The sequence below is a fragment of the Dermacentor silvarum genome, chromosome 1 (assembly GCF_013339745.2).
Source record: "Dermacentor silvarum isolate Dsil-2018 chromosome 1, BIME_Dsil_1.4, whole genome shotgun sequence".
In the NCBI taxonomy this organism is placed as follows: Eukaryota; Metazoa; Arthropoda; class Arachnida; order Ixodida; family Ixodidae; genus Dermacentor; species Dermacentor silvarum.
This window is the reverse complement of record NC_051154.1, coordinates 236,340,082-236,358,356: the sequence shown is the minus strand read 5'-3', so window position 1 is coordinate 236,358,356 and position 18,275 is coordinate 236,340,082. Positions and strand designations below refer to the sequence as shown.

At 45.5% G+C, this 18,275-nt stretch overlaps 1 protein-coding gene across 1 annotated transcript in view; it reads left to right on the top strand.

The window, feature by feature from the left end:
• The window catches only part of LOC119437959 (QRFP-like peptide receptor), a 157,803-nt gene that overhangs the window by 125,859 nt on the left and 13,669 nt on the right, over positions 1 to 18,275 (top strand). The window lies entirely within an intron of this gene.

Here is an 18,275-nt window from a genome sequence, read left to right as displayed (position 1 = left end):
TCATTAATGGCAATAGAAATTATTGGGGCCATGCCCAAGAAGAGCCAGGCAACAGTTCCGCTTTAATATCATAAAAAAATCTGGAATACAGCGGCATTATTGGCCGTTATTAATGCATAAAAGGTTTTTTTTTTGTTTATGAGAGCATTCTTTTGCTCGAGTGTTATTTTTCTTTTGTGTTATGTGACATTGTTGCTCACATTATTGCTTTAAGAGTGTCTTTGTAATGTCGTATTGTTATTTTCATTTGTATGAGATAACGCAACTTTGTTGTAACTATGTCGTATATTGTTAAAAGTTGCATGGCTGCAACTGTATGTTGCATGTATCACATATTCAAGCGCCAAGGACTAGCCGGCGCCGTATTTGTGCTCCAGCATCTCCTTATATTATGTCAGTAAAAAAAATGAGATAATTATGTAAGTCATTGTTAAAACGGAGGAGTCACTCATACAGAGGCAGCGTTCTCGGCTCCTCAGGTGTAGCTTTTTAAGAAAAAGGCGCTTTTCGTACAGTTCAGGAGAACTCGTTCTCGACACTGCCACCTTGTTGTTAGCTGGCATTTTTCGCATCCCGGTACCGCATTCTGGATGCTTCGTGCTGTCAGTCAAAAGGAGGCCGATGTGGTAAGTGGCCGTAACTTCGACAGCTACAAATTTATTGCCTCGAATAAATTCAGCTTTAAGCTTTTCTGGGAAGTACTGCTTGCGTAAGAATAATTATGATGTAAATGTGTAGCGCCTTCATTTACGTGTTCAATGACTGCTTTTCAAGTTCGAACGGCAGTGACAGTAATCTACCGAAAAACCGAATATCTGCATACTGCATAGAAAAAAAAAGTAATCCCGTAATAGTAACCATATGTGCCACTCCAAAATAAATCAGGGAAAACCCGGAATCATAAATATACAGCATTATGCGTTATTTCGCGACAAATCGCTTCAGTACGGTAGTACACAACCTCTGCAGTGGTGAATGGGTTCTATAGCACATTCAGCGACGAAGATCGTTGGAGTCCCAGTGGTAAAGTTAATTTTTCCAAATTTTTTTTAAGAACCGACGTTCATGTCATAAACCTCGAAGGCGATAAAACGGTGCCTCCGTACATGGCTTTATTCGATTGCACTATGCGTTACCTTCCAAAAAAATTCACACGCATGAGATACACAACACAGTTCAACCAACCGCAAAGCTAATGCAGTTTGAGAGCAAAGAAAATAAAATCTATGAAAGTTAACCCGCACGACACGGGAAACTTAGTTTATTCTCCAGATTTTGCCTTTGCCCAGATTTAAATTCCTGGAGCAAGGATCGCTGTTCACGGGGATTTGAATTTTGCCTGATTGGCCAGCAGCGACACAGAAAAGCGCTCGAGCGTCCTTCATCGACCGGCTCGGACGGCACGAGCAAATAATAAACCATACATTGCTTTGCTCGGTTGCAACGTGCAAAAAAAAAAAAAAGAGGTGATTGAAATAAGCTGACTTCATTGTATAGTTTAGCTCAGGAAAAAAAAATAACATTTGAGGGGGGCGAGGGGAATAAGAAAGCAGGAGTGCAGCCCAAGGCAATTCAAGAAAACAGGCCAAGCGGGAGGCGTGTGGTAATAAATTTTGGATTCCCATAAGATGCTAATGAACTGCGTCCGTCGTACCCCTTTTTCCTTCTGGCTTTTGTTCTGCTATTGCGCGCTGTCGCGCGATGAGCGGACGCAACCAAGCTTACACGGACCAACGCTGGCCGAACGGCCAGCGAAGTCAGAGCGAAGTCAGACGAGCGGGCGATTCGAGGAACAAGGGTACCAAAGGTAGATAAACAGGGCACGGCAAACTGGGACGACGAAGGAGCAAGCGGCGCGGCGCATGTAAACAAAGTCCACGACGACGGCGCCACAACACAACGAGATGCACGGGTTGGCCGTGTCGCGGCGAATGCAGCCTCCGCATTTACGTTTTGGCCGCGCGACGGAAATAACTGCGGACGGAAAACACTCGGCACGGTGGTGTACTGATTTGGTGATATATATATATATATATATATATATATATATATATATATATATAACCACTGGGATCTTAATTGTGTGGGTGTGAAAGCGGCGTAGGCAAAAGTTAATTTTCTTATGAGGGTGACGGCAAATAGGTTGAAAACAAACGAAAGCGTTGATACGGCAGGAAATTGAGCGCCGTAAATTTCTTCAAAACAAATTTCGGAGGCGTTTCAAATCGCTGTCGCGAGCCATGAAATTCACGACGGAGAAGCGCGTATCACACATCAGCGACACACGCCCGAATTAAAGAAGTTATAAATCCTTTGCGAAGTTGTATTAGACCATTCAAGTGAACTAGCTCGAAAATGCTGATTTTGGAAATTTGGCGATCGCGGTTGGTATTTATAGTAGATGTGCCTTACTTTCCTGATACGGAGGGAAAATGGGTCTCGAGCACGAGCACCAATTAAAGCTCGGCACAGGAGCAACTTTAAATTTGCTCGATGTTGCTCCAGATGCAGAAAGAAAGCACTCTAATGACAAATTATACGAACGCTGTAAATGTCTCTAGAAGGGAGAGTTTAAACGCACTCTGCTAACGGGATTCTGCGACCCAAACTTAAAATGTGCCTATACGACTCCCCTTACAATATCAGTCCAATTTTGTAAAGCTGCTTTTTCCTCACTAACACCTATACTAAGGAGAAGCCTATGCTCACACCTGTGTTGGAAGAACGGGGCTGCATGGCTGGCGTGATTGCGGTGCGGCGTGTGTTTTCCATCATCATCATCATCATGATCGTCATGATCATCATCAATCTTTATTGGGAGCAATAAAGATACTTCCTCCTCTTACTACTACTACTACTACTACTACTACTACTACTACTACTACTACTACTACTACTACTACTACTACTACTACTAATAATAATAATAATAATAATAATAATAATAATAATAATAATAATAATAATAATAATATAATAATTCAAGCTTCCTACGGGCTTGCGGCAGAACAAAGTAGGTAACTGTTGGACGAGCACAAGGGCTTGGTAGATATGATAATCTGACTACTGCAAAGCGGTCATCGCCTCTATGTCTACTACCGTGCTTCCACAGTAACAGAGAAACAATCTTTAAAAATAAGTTACAGAACCTTTTTGTGCGCAGAGGGAGAAGAATATGGCTTTCGACTTTCAGAGAAATTTGTCGTAACGGATCTTTCTTCCTTTCTGCTTCTTTTGCTGCCAAAAAAAAAAAAAAAAACGCCAGTCGTTGCGTCGGCACTAAAATGAGCACCAGTTTTCACAGGTGCCAGGATGGAATCCGAGCTCATTGCCTCGCCTTTATTTAGAATCGACTGCTTGCTCTAACCAAGATTTGTATATTCTATCCTTTGGCGCCGAATTGATTACCACGAAGGACGTGGCAGACTTGATTATGCATGCCTGTGGCAGTTATATGATGTGCGAATTCCAATATAAAAGAGCAAGAAAAGAAGGAAAGCCGAAACATTTCCTTCTGGGAAGTGTTTCAACCAACAAACTGGGCACTAATTCGATTGCCGTCCTGGCTCAATAATCAGGCATAGAAACACGTGGCCTAAAGCGACGGTTCCAAAATGATGCCCAATATTTACATATAACGGCACTTCCGGACTTATCCTGCGCTTGACTCGGTGATGGCGCGCCGTCCGCCTAGGTGAGCCCCTTACCGACCGCCTCTATTGCTGCTTCTGTGATGTAAGACAAGCGAAACTCTGATTAGACGGGAATACTTCGTGAAGTTAGGAAAGTAGCTGCGTGGTCCGTCGCCCCTGATTTGCGTACCGGACACTTCCGCATATGCTAATTATGAAACACTTGTACGTGGCGCCAACCAGGTGCTAACTAAACTGGCGCATAGTCTCGCTAAATACCGACCTTCAGTGGTCATTAGGCCACAAAGACGATTACGAAATGCAAAGAAAGAAAGAAAGAAAGAAAGAAAGAAAGAAAGAAAGAAAGAAAGAAAGAAAGAAAGAAAGAAAGAAAGAAAGAAAGAAAGAAAGAAAGAAAGAAAGAAAGAAAGGGTTGCACGTAACTAGTCGAGTGAGCGAGTGAGCCCGTCACCTACCAGTAAAGAAGTTCAAGGGTTAGCCGACTTGAAACGCGATGCACAGCTTCCGAAGGTACCACAGGCTTCAAATGGAACTAACGTCAAAAAACAAACAGAAAAAAAACGAGAATGCAAATAACCAGAGCACGAAACAGAAAAAAACGGGGGGGGGGGGGGGGGGGAAGACTCGGTAGTAGTAATAAAAATATAACTATCCAAACAGCCATATCGGTTGGCACCTAGCAGATCTGTGACCTCAACCGATATCTAATAAAGCAACTTCGCTTCCTTGCAGTGATATGGATGGATGACTAATATTGCGCCTTCACACCTTTCCGTGCATTGTCGTGACTGCGGTTGTCATCCGGTCTTTGGTAGCACTACAGCTCAAGCACAGTGAAAAGTTGTTGCGTGAAAATGGTCATGGAGGCTTATCATATGAGAAGGGCTCAGACAGTGTTAGTCAGCCGTCCATTTCGCTGTAATAATAGCGAAGTGGTTTTATTAGATATTGGTTAAGGTCACAGATCTGCTTGGTGCCTATAGCGATACGACTGTTTATATATTCATATTTTTATTAATACGACAGTTTCTTTCCTCTGCCCCCCCCCCGCTCATTTTTACGTTTTCTGCGGTTATTTTTATTTCATTGTTTCTTTTTTTTTTTTTTGGGGGGGGGGGGTCGGGTTAGTGGCCATTTGAAGCACGTCGTATCTTTCAAAGCTATGCATTTTTAACTGGAAGGTCGGTTTTGGATAGTGCTGTCTTAATAGTGATTCTTTGTGTAAGCCGAGGGTTTTAAAAAGACCATGTGACTGTTATTCTTTATATCTTGTTCAATTTCCTGTAATAAACTTCAGTCGACAGTCAGGGCCGTGAGGTGTCCCCTCCTTTTTCTTAGTCTATTTCTATAGTGGCGCTGTTGCAGACATGAAGCCTACGAAGAAGTAATTTCTTACTGTGTTTCTGCCTGGCTCGTGTCGGGCACTCCGAAACAATTCCTCCAGCCAGCTGTTGTCCTTCCGAATGACGCGAGCACCAGAGGTTTCTTTTCTCAGAAATCCTATTGCACAACTAAGGCACACAACAGGCCAATCCCGTCGTGTACCATCGCGACGCACCGGTAAAGACGGCCAAGCAAACAATCGAAAAGGGTCGTCGCGTTCCGAAACACTCTCAGTGCGCCAACGCGGCGCGAGGAGTACCAGCACCCTCCACGGCAGCGACGGCGTAACGCAACTTTCTATGATACCGGCCTCTTCTATGAACCATAGGCGCAGTCTGCCACGAGTAATTTAGTGAATATAAGCGTAAACGTCACCGAAGAGTTTTAGCAGATGCCTTTGGTAACCATTCTTTGAACGCTATTTCTGAAACTTGTAAGCTCCCGGTAGGAAACACAGCACAGTGCCAAAAACGTTTCTTTTTTTTTACGGTCTAATGAACTGGCAAAAATGTAGGGGTACAGCGCCAAGGAACAAGCACCTCTCTAGTGAAACTTAGAGTGACAACCCATCTATCTTTCGACTAGCTCTCCCAAGCTACACCGCGAGTTCAGGGCGCAAAAAGTGGTCGTTCCCGTCACCGCACCGTTCGTCAAACAGCGGAAGTAATTTCCGTTGATGGACACCGGACCCCTTAGAGACAGCGGAGCTGTCAGCGCTCAAGTTCGCTGGATTTCACGCTATCTTCCTCCGAGTCAGGGTTAGAGCTTAAACCGGGTCATTTGGTGCCTGGCAGCAGCTTCACAATTTGCTTCTCTTCCAGTGGTTTGTTGGGTCTCCTGTTTCGTCTCGACTTGCGGCGCCAAGATCAGCAAAATACATTTCTAGCATCCTGTCCAGCAGGCGCAATAATGGTAAATTTATTACACGAAATTGATGTCTACTGCTAGCGTTCAGAAGACAGAACTCCCTTCTGACCAAGCGACTTGCGCAGTCGGGACGTTTATCGGAATAGTTGTGAAGAATCTTTCAGAAAGCCTAATGTCCGCAAAGAGCAGTGCAGGAACCTAATTCAGGGACGCGAGTCAAACCGCAAAAGGATGTCGCCCGCATAGAAAAAAAAATACAGAAAGCAGAGTGGAAACGAAATTATTCATGCCGCGAGGCGCATTGTTTATCATGCTATGACGAAGAGCATCTACACTATATTTGGTCATCATTCCGGGGAACGCCACAGCTGCAAGGGAGAACGTGCGGTCGATTCAGACGTGTCGGCCAAGTTGGCACGACCGGAGATCTCTAGTCAGGAACTACTTGTGTTGTTTTCTTTGCGCTTCTTCTTAAAGCAGCGACGCACACCTGGACTGTGCTTGCGCTGTTGCGTTGTTTGCGGATGAAAGGAAGGGGTAGTGGTGAAGGAGCGGAGGTGAATGACCGAAAGCGGGGCAGAGATGGTGAGGGTGGAATCGACCGACGCAGCGGTCATCTTCGCCGAACTATCACTCTCCGGTCCGTCTCCGATCGTCGTCTGTGGCATGCACCCTTGTCCACTGGCGGCTGTCGCATGCATTCCTCGTTTCCTCTCCATTCCTGCTGGATGATGGAGCGAAGTCATGTACAGAACGCACACTCACAGCGTGATATATATATATATATATATATATATATATATATATATATATATATATAGTGTTTTATGCCGGGATCCACCGAAAATCTGTCCCGTGTATTATGTATAGTGGGGAACAATATGACAGGGAACAATTTTTTTTAATTTCTGGCACTGGTTAATCCCGAATTGTGGATTCGAACACAACGTGCTAATATGTAACAAGTAGCGTTCCTGTTGAATGTTTAGTATCATCAAACACGTTTTCGCGGTACATGTTTGTTCAGCCGTTACGGCCTCTTGAAAGCCATTTCTTTGTTCTCTCTCATGTTGCTCGGGGGGGGGGGGGGGGGGGGAGGGTACGTCTCGCAATCATCACCACGCAAATCCGTGCGATGGCGATACAAATCCGATAGATGGCGTTCCTAACCTAATGGTTAGGAACGAAGCATGCAAAAGTTAGAAAAAAATTGCTTTATTCAAGAAATTGTGCTCTTGATGACGTAATTTGGTACCGATGTACATCTTTAGGTATAATTTGTTTTATTGCTGGGTAATTTTGTAGACAACTTGGCCTGCAGCTTGGATACCCGTAAAGGTAGCAATGATAGTGATGCTTGGTATGGAAGTGTCTTGCTATCTAGCGCGTTCCTGGCGCTTTCTCGAAACCGATCCATGACAACAGTTACCGCTCGGTGGCACTGCGACGGCTTACGCCGTTTTTGCGCGTCTGCTCACATTTGAACATGTGTATGCGCACTCGCCCGGGATGCCGAAGGAGCTTCTAACGACGCAGTAGTGCCACATACGCAATCACTGGTGCTGTTCACGCTGCGCAGCAGCTCATGTGTCGCGTGATTGCTATCGCGGTTATTGCTTTGCCCTTCAAGCGAAAACTGTAATTAATAAAAAAAACTGTGCACATTTATGAACTGGTCTTTGTGAATGTGCAACGAAGTTGCCATTGCTTCTTACAATACACGTTTTGTTTTCTTGTTATGACCAACTTTTTTGAAGGGCACATGATCGTGTGCTCCGACCACGACTGTGAGGACCCCGACCGTGGGCTTATAAACTCTTTTCATGCTGATTGTTATAGAATAGTGTGCATAATTTTAAGCAAACACCAATAGTCTTTCTTACGTGCGAGCCGTTTTGCCTGCGTGTAAAACTCAAATTAGGAGTTAGCTTTGAATTGGATGAACACTTGGGTAAAGGCCCACAAAGGAACTAAAAGAACGAGACGATCAGAGACCTTGTCCCTTAAGTTGAATGGAACGCTCTTTCAAACGCCCCTTTTGATAGTCCAGGAATAAATTTTCTTTCGGAAACAAGGTGTTTGCAGCTTAATTTGTGCTATCATGAACGGCAATTTTTTTACGTACGTATCCACATTTACCTTCCTTTGTCAGTAGTATGTATAAATTGCTTACGAATGATTTTTTGGCTTCAAGCTGTGGGAGCTGAAAACGCTGGTTGTCTCTAAAAAATGCAAACAAAGGAAACTAACGAATAATCTGTCCTACGTGGTAAACTGCGACAAGATGGTCTTACTCGTGCTAGTCATCGTCTCTGTGCAGGGGGACTAAACTTGTGCGTTTGATTTTCGCCTTCATTCAATGCCACTATGTACATACACACGTGAGCAAAAGTATACGCACCACGGGAACGCGTGGCAAACTGCATCGACGCACCACCTTCCGATACGGTGCCGCCTATCGGTAGTGGCGCTCGAAAACCGGTGCGCATGCGCATTACATCATCTGCTCATCATCAACATTGCTCTTTTATAAATGTTCCACAAGTTCACTCACACTAGTCTGACCTCCTCTATACACTTTAACCTCGCTCTTCGAACTTGACGCAGGTGGCATAACAACTTTAGCTTAGTGTGAGTGTAAGGTGATACTGGCGCAGTTAACTTGTCGGCTCTTCCATGAGCTATCCGTTCGTGGAATGACCTTCCGGATAACTCAAACTGTGCGAGATCGCGCAAAGTTTTGCGATAGTCTTGAAAAATAGTTATGCTTCAAAATTTGATGTTTTGCATTAGCCAAATTCACCGTTGTCCTTGTCTATATAGCACTTTTGCCGATATGTCCATTGTTTTTTCATCTTTTCTGTGGGAAATCGATCGTTTGTCAATTGTTTTTATTCTCCATAGCACTGTTTCTATTGAGTTAACATTCCACTTGTGTTCGCTGTTGTGTTTTTATTTCTTTTTATTCTTTTTTTCAATTTTGAATGCTATTGTTACTGTCTTGCTTTTATAGTGTATCTTGTTAAGTTCTTGGGTTCATTCGCATCTTTCTGCACTAATCGATGTCGCTGATATAAGACTTTGTCATCACGCAATAGAGAAATAACACAACGTAGCGTATCAGTGGATACCGGGCCATTGCGGTATCTACGGCAACGACCGTGTAGATGAGGCCGCCAAATCTGCTCATGATTGTCTCCACTGTGTAGCTATACCGTTATCCAGAACAGACGCAGCTACAGGGCTTTGTTCGCACGCACGTGAACTTACACTTGCGCAGTGGAACGTTACTCGACGGAATTTACCAACGCTCGTCTCCACAACTTGGATCCTAATCTACAGCACCGTCTTCCGCCAGAAATATCTAGAGCTGAGGAGACGCTTCTGTGCCGCTTGTGGCTTGGCGTGACCTTCACGAATGCTTACTGATTTCGGATCGGAATGGCCAACCTCCCTATATGCGATAACTGTAGCTGCGAAGAAACAATCGTCCACCTTCTCTGTGAGTATCCTCGCTTCAGTGCGCCAAGGAAAGAACTTTCTAGAGTGTTAGATAGACTTGATAAACGCCCTTTGTCGGAGGAAAGGGTCCTGAAACACTAGCCGAGACTGTCCTCAGCACAAAAGGCTTTGAAAGCATTGTTGTGCTTCTTACGGACAACTGGTCTTAGAGACAGACTTTAAGCAGTGTCGTATTCTTTTTTTTTTCTGTGCTTCCCCCCTCCCCCTTTTTTTAACATCTCTTTTCTGTTATCGTTTATTCCCCTTACCCCCTTTCCCCAGCACAGGGTAGCCAGCCGGTCTGAGAACTGGCTAACCTCTCTGTCTTTCCACCTATTCCTCCTTCCTTCCCCCCTTACACAATGCCCTACGAGGGCTCTGTAAGCAGGCGCGGATCCAGGGGGGATGTGCGGATGTCCTGACCCCCCCCCCCCCCCCCCCCCCTCAGATTTCTGCATCGCCCCCTCGCTGACAGGGGGATGGCCCTGTCGCACAAAAATAAAAAAAAAATATATGGCAACCAGCATTCTTCAAAAGTATTTTTCGCGAGTACCAGTGGTATCAGCCATGTAGAAGTAAAGCTAGCTCGCTCACAAGCTTAGTTGTATTCCGTAGGACGTGTGGTGTCGCGAAGTTGGCGTAGTTATTTTTTCTCATGAACACCTTGGACCTCCTGGCGCCTGCCGTGCCTTACTCGTCTCGTCGGTGACGTCGAATGAACGAGTGGACGTCCCTTTTGCCAAACACGCCGAGGTCCGCTCGAGCGCCTTCGCGCCTGATTAACTTAGTTTCCCCCTGGGGTGTCAACGGTTGCCTCATTGGCTGTCATCGGTTCCGCGACCAACCTGCTTAATGAAAGAGATCTCTTGCTGAAGTGTTCATATATAAATAATAACAACTAACAGCTAAACTAAGAACTACGCATAGGCAACGTTTTTTAACTGTAGCACTCATTGGGATCACAGTTACACGTTGACAATATCCAGCACGAGCACAGTACCGTTCGTACGCTACAAGTTTTTCATTGTAACTTCGCAGTTTTATTGTCGTACATTAAGCATAGGAGGCTCAAGCCCACCGGATCCGTTTATCTGAGTGGGCGTTCTCGCGGAGCGGGGCGAAGCCTCGAGCCGCGGCTGCGAAGTGACGTCAGCGGCCAACGCCAGCGCGCGGGCCTAGGATGGACGTCGCGTGGTTAGAGAAAGGGGAAGCAGATGCGCGCCTTGTGTAAAAGGATGACGTCGCGTGGGAAACAAAACATGAAGACGCTGGCTTCGCGCTCTCGCCTACTACACCACATCGTTATTCTTGTAGGTGGCATCGTGAGTTTTCATACGCGGTGATTCACATATCGTAAACAACCAGCGTAGTGGCTGCTGCGTTGGAGCGGACCATTACGCCCGTATTCAAGAACGTTCCTCTAGTCAACACACCACCACGACTCAAGAGAGAAGATGTCACCGCCATCCCTCCACAGAAGTGGTCACTGAGCTTCATGATCATTCACGGGAATTCATGAGAATTGTCGCGTCTTTATTCTCGATTCTGCGCAGTACGAAAATTGAAATTTGGAGTCTGATATCTCGGAGCACGGACACGCTAGAAAAATTCTTCTGAGTGATACTGTGTAGAAACTCGACTGTCTCTAAGTTTTCAATACAAACATACCCACTTACTGCAGTTAACAAAAAATAATTGTTCAATTTTAGTTAATTGGGCTGCTCACAGCGATAATTATCATCTCACTTTGTGCCCCCCTAGCCATATAACTTATTTGCACAGGTGGTCTTCGCATGCCTCCCAGTGCCTAACTTTAAGAAAAGCATAAAGCTTAGTTTTGAACACCTTGTATTATCAGGCGCAGCCGCCAAGCACATGGCTGTATTGGGTAACGTCCTTTTCCTATAAGCTCGGAGAAACCGATACCTGGCTTCGCTACAGGTCTTCTTCCTCTTTCTGGGGTTTTACGTGCCAAAACTAGTTTTGATTATGAGGCACGCCGTAGTGGAAGGCTCCGGATTAATTTTGACCACCTGGGGTTCTTTAACCTGCACTACAACGCAAGAACACGGGCGTTTTTGCATTTCACCTCCATTGAAATGTGGCCGCCGCGGTCGGTATTTGATCCCGCGATCTCGTGCTCAAGTGCTCAACGCCTGAGCTGACTGAGCCACCACGGAGGGCTACAGGTGTTGCTTTAGCCGTATAAAACGCGGGTTTATCATGAGGAAAAACGGTAAATTTCGGTAAATAAGAAAGGCTACTCATCATCATCATCATCATCATCATCATCATCATCATCATCATCATCATCACTGACAAAAGCTGACCCCCCCCCCCCCCTCAGAAAAAACCTGGATCCGCCCCTGTCTGTAAGGTACTCATAAATAAATAAAAATAAATAAATATATGACGACCTGGCATGTTGCTTTCCTTCTCGACGGACGCTGCTTGTCGACTAAACGTTCAACAGGCAGCCGCCTGTGCCACTTCCTCTGCCCCGTCATATCTGCGCCGACGGTTTCACTGAGTGGCTGCGGCATCGCTGGCTCGCGCGTGCTTCGTGCATTGCACTTCGGTTAACGACTTCTCTCGCATCTTTTGTTGACTCGGGCAGAATGCTTGCTCCTTTCTGCAGCGTGGTGTTATCGGAAGCGCTTCCAATATTTGCTGCCGACGTGCTGCTGCTACTTTCATAGATTAAAGTGTCGGTACACTGTTGCAATCCTTTTGCACGACAAAGGACACCGATTGGAAAACCATGCTTGAATAAGCGGCAGCAAATATTGGAGCGCTTCCGATAACACAAGGCCGCAGCGCTGCAGTGCTGAAGCAAGGCGTTCTGCACGAGTCATGGACGTGCATGTGCACCGCCGCTCAAGCGCTGGTCTCCACAGCAGGTACCACGCCGGAACATGGCGCGTCAAGGCAGTTTGGTGTGCGCTCCCCTGGTCTGTATTCGCAATGCACACGGACTACAGGTGGCGCGCGAGGCGATCCATGATGGCGGACCGAGTGAGTATCAGAATAGGCGACTGCGCGTCCGTGTGGTAGCATGCCGGGCTTTTTCTCATCATTCTCGTCGCACGCCGAGTGTATTCTTATTTTTCATATTTTATTCTCATCGGCTGCGGAATGCCGCTGCATAACCAAAAGCATGCATAACGAGAAGTGCGTGCGTGCGTGTTATTTTACGGCGAGATGCATGCGACGCGAAGCGTATCTAGAACGAACGCTATAGCGGCTGGAGTGCAGCGTTTTCGGTTTAAGTAAGAAAACGCACACCGATCATGGAACGACAGAGAGCTGAGCTAGTTGGTAAATATTCATAATGCAAAATAGGTAAGGCGTGCAGACACGGACACAAGAGAAGTGGACAACGCAAACGGCGTTTGTGTTGTCCACTTCTCTTGTATCCATGTCTGCGCGCCGATCTGCTTTTTTTTTGCACCGATCTTGCTTTCCAATCAATCAAAAAAAATATCAGTGCAAGCAAAAGTACCACAGAGCTAGCGATCGGCACGAAGCTCCGAACCTAGTTACGCTCCGTCAGTTACGCTCGAAAACCAGTCACCAGCTGCCTAAATGACTCTACAAATAATCAACTGTTGCGGGAGCGTTTGGGCATCCTTATTTACAAATATTCAGCTGTAGCAGTAGTGTTCGGATGTAGTAAGGCATAGGCGCGAACTTGTTAGCTTGTCTTTTCATGCCGCATTGAACGTGCCGTTCATGTAAGCTACAACTACCACATCGTAAAAGCGTAATCTTTATGCTTTCGTGAACAATGTCAACGATTAGCATTCTGCTAACCGATGTTGCTCCAGAAGAAGTCTTTGGCGACGAAGTGTGCGCTACAAACTTTCATTCGCGGAGTCACAGGCTTGCCGATCCGCAGCTTCACCACCGACTTCATTTTAAGATGCGCGTCCAGCGGAAACAAATCAAGGCTTATCTGATCCTTCACCGCTCGATTGGTGCACTGAGGTACGCAACACTTTTTTTTTTTCTTCCATGGCGTATGCAGAAGCTTTCAAGAAAACAGAACGCGCCCGCGCATAGAGATCCACACGGTAACACTGTACCATTGACTGTGCGGATACTCTTTGAAATATTTCTCTCGCTGGCCACTACGCGGCGCGACCGTCTGTGTGCATTGCGAAAACTTTCGCTCAAGGGTGTACAATTGGCGCGGACTTTCGACATTTTCGTGAACATACCAATACGCATACACCGAAGTGGCATGCACGTAGTCAATTACAAACGAACCTGTCTGCAACACGTCCTTCAGTCACCGTCTCCTTTTATACCCACTCCCGGTCCTCGATTGCGCACGTGCACGTAGCACATGGCTGTAGGGTTGGAACGGTAAAGCGGCATCGCTGTGCCAAGTGAGCTCTCATTCGCAGAAGTGTCGTCAGCAGAACGTTCATCACCGCAAACGTTGTGTTCGGCTCCCTCTGACGGGTGCCACCGAGCAATCACGTCCAGAACGTGCCGGGTCCTTATACCAAGCATGCGCATGCAGTGTGACCGACCGTGCTATGGTCAGGCACCGTTTGTCAACATTGCAAGGTTTTTCGTTGCGCGCTGCTTGTCGACAAAGCAGTGTGTCACTGATGTGGTCACTGCTTGACTTTCCAACGCAATCACAAATGAACAACTATGTGCAGCCGGCTCATTTAATAAAATCGTTGCTTAATAACACTCACTCGAACGGAAACACGCGCGCGAGGCAAAATGATTAAGCTGCCGATTTTACGTATGGACCGCGTTTCTATGTCATGTACACTGCTTTTCTTTTTTTCTTTTTTTTTTCCAATTCGTTGCCGCTTAGCAGGTGACGAATTGTTAAGCGCGCAGGAAAGCAGCGCCTCTATTCGTGGCCACGAATAGACGGTAATGAGTATAGGCAACAGGTCCGAGCACTTCGCGATTGAAAGCGCTGCAAGCGGTGCGGAGGAATAGGCCGGTCAGGGTGGCCATCCGCGTCCGCTTAGTAAACAGATTGACCAATTAGCCACGAGAACAGTGCGAAGCCTTCTACACACTTGCACAACCCGCGCGCCCCTGACACATTCAATTTAGCTGCTTCGAACAGACGCATACGTCTAGAGTGAACAAAAGTGTACGAACTGCGCACGCCGTGTGGCGTGCTTACGACGAAAGCTAACGCGTGCGTTTGGCATATGCCCACATTTAGTTGAATCCCGCTTAGAAATATGCTCTTTCTGAGAAGTGGCGAATAAATGAGGTGCACTTGTTCTCGTGCTATTTCAAGATGCACGTGCTAAAATCCCAGCATAAATTTATCGCTAAGGGAGCCTGCTTTTTATATCGTTGCTTTTCCGATGACTGGGTGCCTTCCGTACTTCAAATTAGGGTAAAAGCCACGAGTTACTGCTTCTTTTTCTTTCTCTCTCTTAAGGCCTAATGTTATTTTATGGCCCACAGGGCGCTTTTTCATGAGGTAATTTCACAATTTAATTAAAGACATTCTGAACCCACAGAAACCAAAAGGAAATTCAATAAAATTGAACGTGAAATCAAACGTTATGTGTACGGCAAGGAAAACGAGCAATTTTGTCTGAGCCATCACTGTTGATTGACGCACAGGCTACAGTTTTAAGTTACAGAAGCGCCAATTAACCACTCAGCTATCGCTCAAGCTGCGGGCTAGCGCACGTGGAGCAGCACAACGCAACTTCGGAGTGTGGTGCTTTTTGCGCATGTATTTGGGAGCCAGCAGTAAATAGTACGCTCACACAGATATAGCTGGCACTCTCCAATACTTGCAAAATTAGAGTGGCTGTTGCGAACTTAATGAGCGATAAGGTATCACCGTGCCAGCAATAAGATGCTCGAACATCTTGATGTTGCACAGAACAATGACCACCTTGACGCAATTATCACTGGTAAGGTTTCCCACGTCCTTGAGACGTAATAATGATTCCAGCGGAGAAGGCTCATTGTGATCGCTTAAGTCGCCTGTCCCGCCACGCGCCGAGTCATGCACGGTGCCCAAAAGCAAAGCCCCGCCTGTTTCCTTCATAGCCACAACATATATTTACGAGTCCTTTGGAAGCGAATTACCTAACATTTATTCAAATGAACCGTCAACAAGATTTCGCTACATTCATGTTTCACTGATGGTTCAGCAATCGATGAAGGTACTACGGCGGAATTTCACCTCCGTAAGCATCATGTCAGCAAACGTTATCAATTGTATCCCCGGATAGACGTTACGAGGACTAAATTCTTGGGTTTAGTGCAAGGGGTGAGATTCTCCTCGGAAAGTACTTGCATGGGCTGATGAACAGTTCACTTTGATTCGAGAAGAGCCTTTTAGACGCAACTGCAGCACACTGTTATACGATATTGGTTGTTTACGACCAATATTGGTTGTTTACGACCAATACGACATAGGAAGAAGATGGGATAGCTACAGGCGGATCTATAGCTTCGCAAAGGCATGCCGGGGATTGCTCCGCAAGTGTGCCTCATTTTAACTTGTCAGGGGTAAATGTGCCACGGAGTTGCATGCGGCGTAAGAATGTCGCGTGTCACTAACGCTTTTAGAAGAGCCGAACAATGCGATCAGACAGAACAGGTAGGGTGTCGTCACTCAACCAAGCCCAGCCTTACCTCAACAAGCGATTAGTACCTATTAATAATGTAAGCGCTGCAATAACGTCACAACTCGCTGGACAAATCGGTCTCTCTCGGAAACTTCAAAGAGGAGGCGGTACACCATTGTGTTCATTTTGTCATTATCATGGGGACATAAAGCATTATTTGTTGGTCGGTCCGGAACTCGTCGAAAGCGAAAGTCTCTCCTTGAATGGTTGAAACGTTGAGCGGCTCGTGCGTGACCATGGAGGACTAGGCCTTCCCGCAAAGACACTGGATTTTCAGGAACATCGAAGAACACGATATTTCATCCCTAGCCGACCGTCAAATCTGTATAAGTGCGCTCCAGGTCATGTCGGTATTGACGGAAATGCTGTCACTGACATACATGCTAGGCAGAGACGTGATTTTATTCTGTGCTCTGTACAGGTTTCTTTTTTATTTTATTTGTCGTGTAGTGAGGTGCCTTACATCTGCTGACTGTACAGATGTGCTGGTGATCTGATCTGCGATTGAACATTCATGATGTGCCGATATCCTCTCAGACTATACATATAGAGCATGTTATGTTTTATTTCTTCGATTCTTTTTTTTCTTTCTGCCTTTGTTGTACTTCTTTTTGTTAGGTCGTTTCATAAACACATTTTTTATTCAATGTGTTTACTATTGATGTATGGGAGATATCGAGCCTTTCGGTGGCCTATTTTCTCAGGCTCGCACCCTTGGCCGATACACAGATTTCTTTTTTATTTTATTGGTCGTGTAGTGACGTGCCTTACATCTACTGACTGTACAGATGTGCTGGTGATCTGAGCTGCGATTGAACATTCATGTCTTGCCGATATCCTCTCAGACTATACATATAGAGCATGTGATGTTTTATTTCTTCGATTCTTTTTTTTTCTCTCTGCTTTTGTTGTACTTGTTTTTGTTAGGTCGTTTCTTAAACACATTTTTTATTCAATGTGTTTACTATTGATGTATGGGAGATATCGAGCCTTTCGGTGGCCTATTTTCTCAGGCTCTCACCCTTAGCCGATAGAGATATTTTGAGAGCCACAGTAAGGGGCTTGGAATAAAAGATGCACGTAGATGATGTTTGAAAAACCATTGCATGCTTACTCCTATTTAGATTTTTTGTATGGAATATGGTATTTTCACGCGACCATGTGCAGAAGAATGGTGCAATAAAGTTTCACGCTTCAGACAGAACATCACGGTTATTGCGCGTCATGCACCGAGTAAACCTTTGTATCGTACACTGAACTTGCAATTATATGAGCACAGGGGAAACACGGCAGACAAAAAAAAAAAACTGCAATGTGGGTCAAATGTAATTGAAGAGTATAGACTGAATCCGCGTGAGCGGCAGTGACGCATACCAAGTTTCACCGTGTCAAAAAGAAAAAAAAAGAAAAGGAGTGACTAAATGAAGGAGAAGATATAAAGGGGAACGAGAAAAAACACGCGACAATGTACAAAATAATCGAGAATGGATAATACAGTCTCATCCGAACTCCCATCACAGAGGATAAACATCAGACATTAAATTGGCGAACCCCAATGTAGGTCAAAATAACTTGATAAAACTGACAAGACTTCTGTACTAGCTGCTTACTAATAAGAAGACTGATGAAAGAATTGCTTGCACGCAGTGAACTTACCATACGGTAACGTATCATCTTAATTCTTGCCAACGCATTGGTCTGGTAAGAATAACTATATCGTAGGAACGGAAAGTACAGGCTTCGGTTTGTTCACTTGTACATATTGCAGCCGCTCGAAACTAGTGAGATCGGTTTCCTTTATGTAATTAACAACACACCAATGTGCCGTAAATTAGTAGCGTTGCGTTGCCTACAATATCTCACGCCGATTCGTGCGAATGTTGCGATTTTAGGCACGCATCAGTACGCCACAATCTGACAATGGTGGTAGATAATTATGGCGCTACCTTCAGTAATCCAATTAAGCCCCCCCCCCCCCCTCCCCCGACGAACGTCTGCAAGCATAAACTCGGAGCGTGGCTTTACCGTGGTGCTTTACGCCGTGCGTGACGCTTATAGTATAAATTTTATACAGAAAGCTTACAAAGAACGCTCTAGCGTCAGTAAGGGCACTTATTCAGCCATAGATGCATGCACACAGCCTAAAGTCATCAAGCGGAGCGAACAGGCGGTTGTTCTTAGTCATTTACATATTACTTGAACTGTCATGGAAGAAATTACATTGACACTAGGC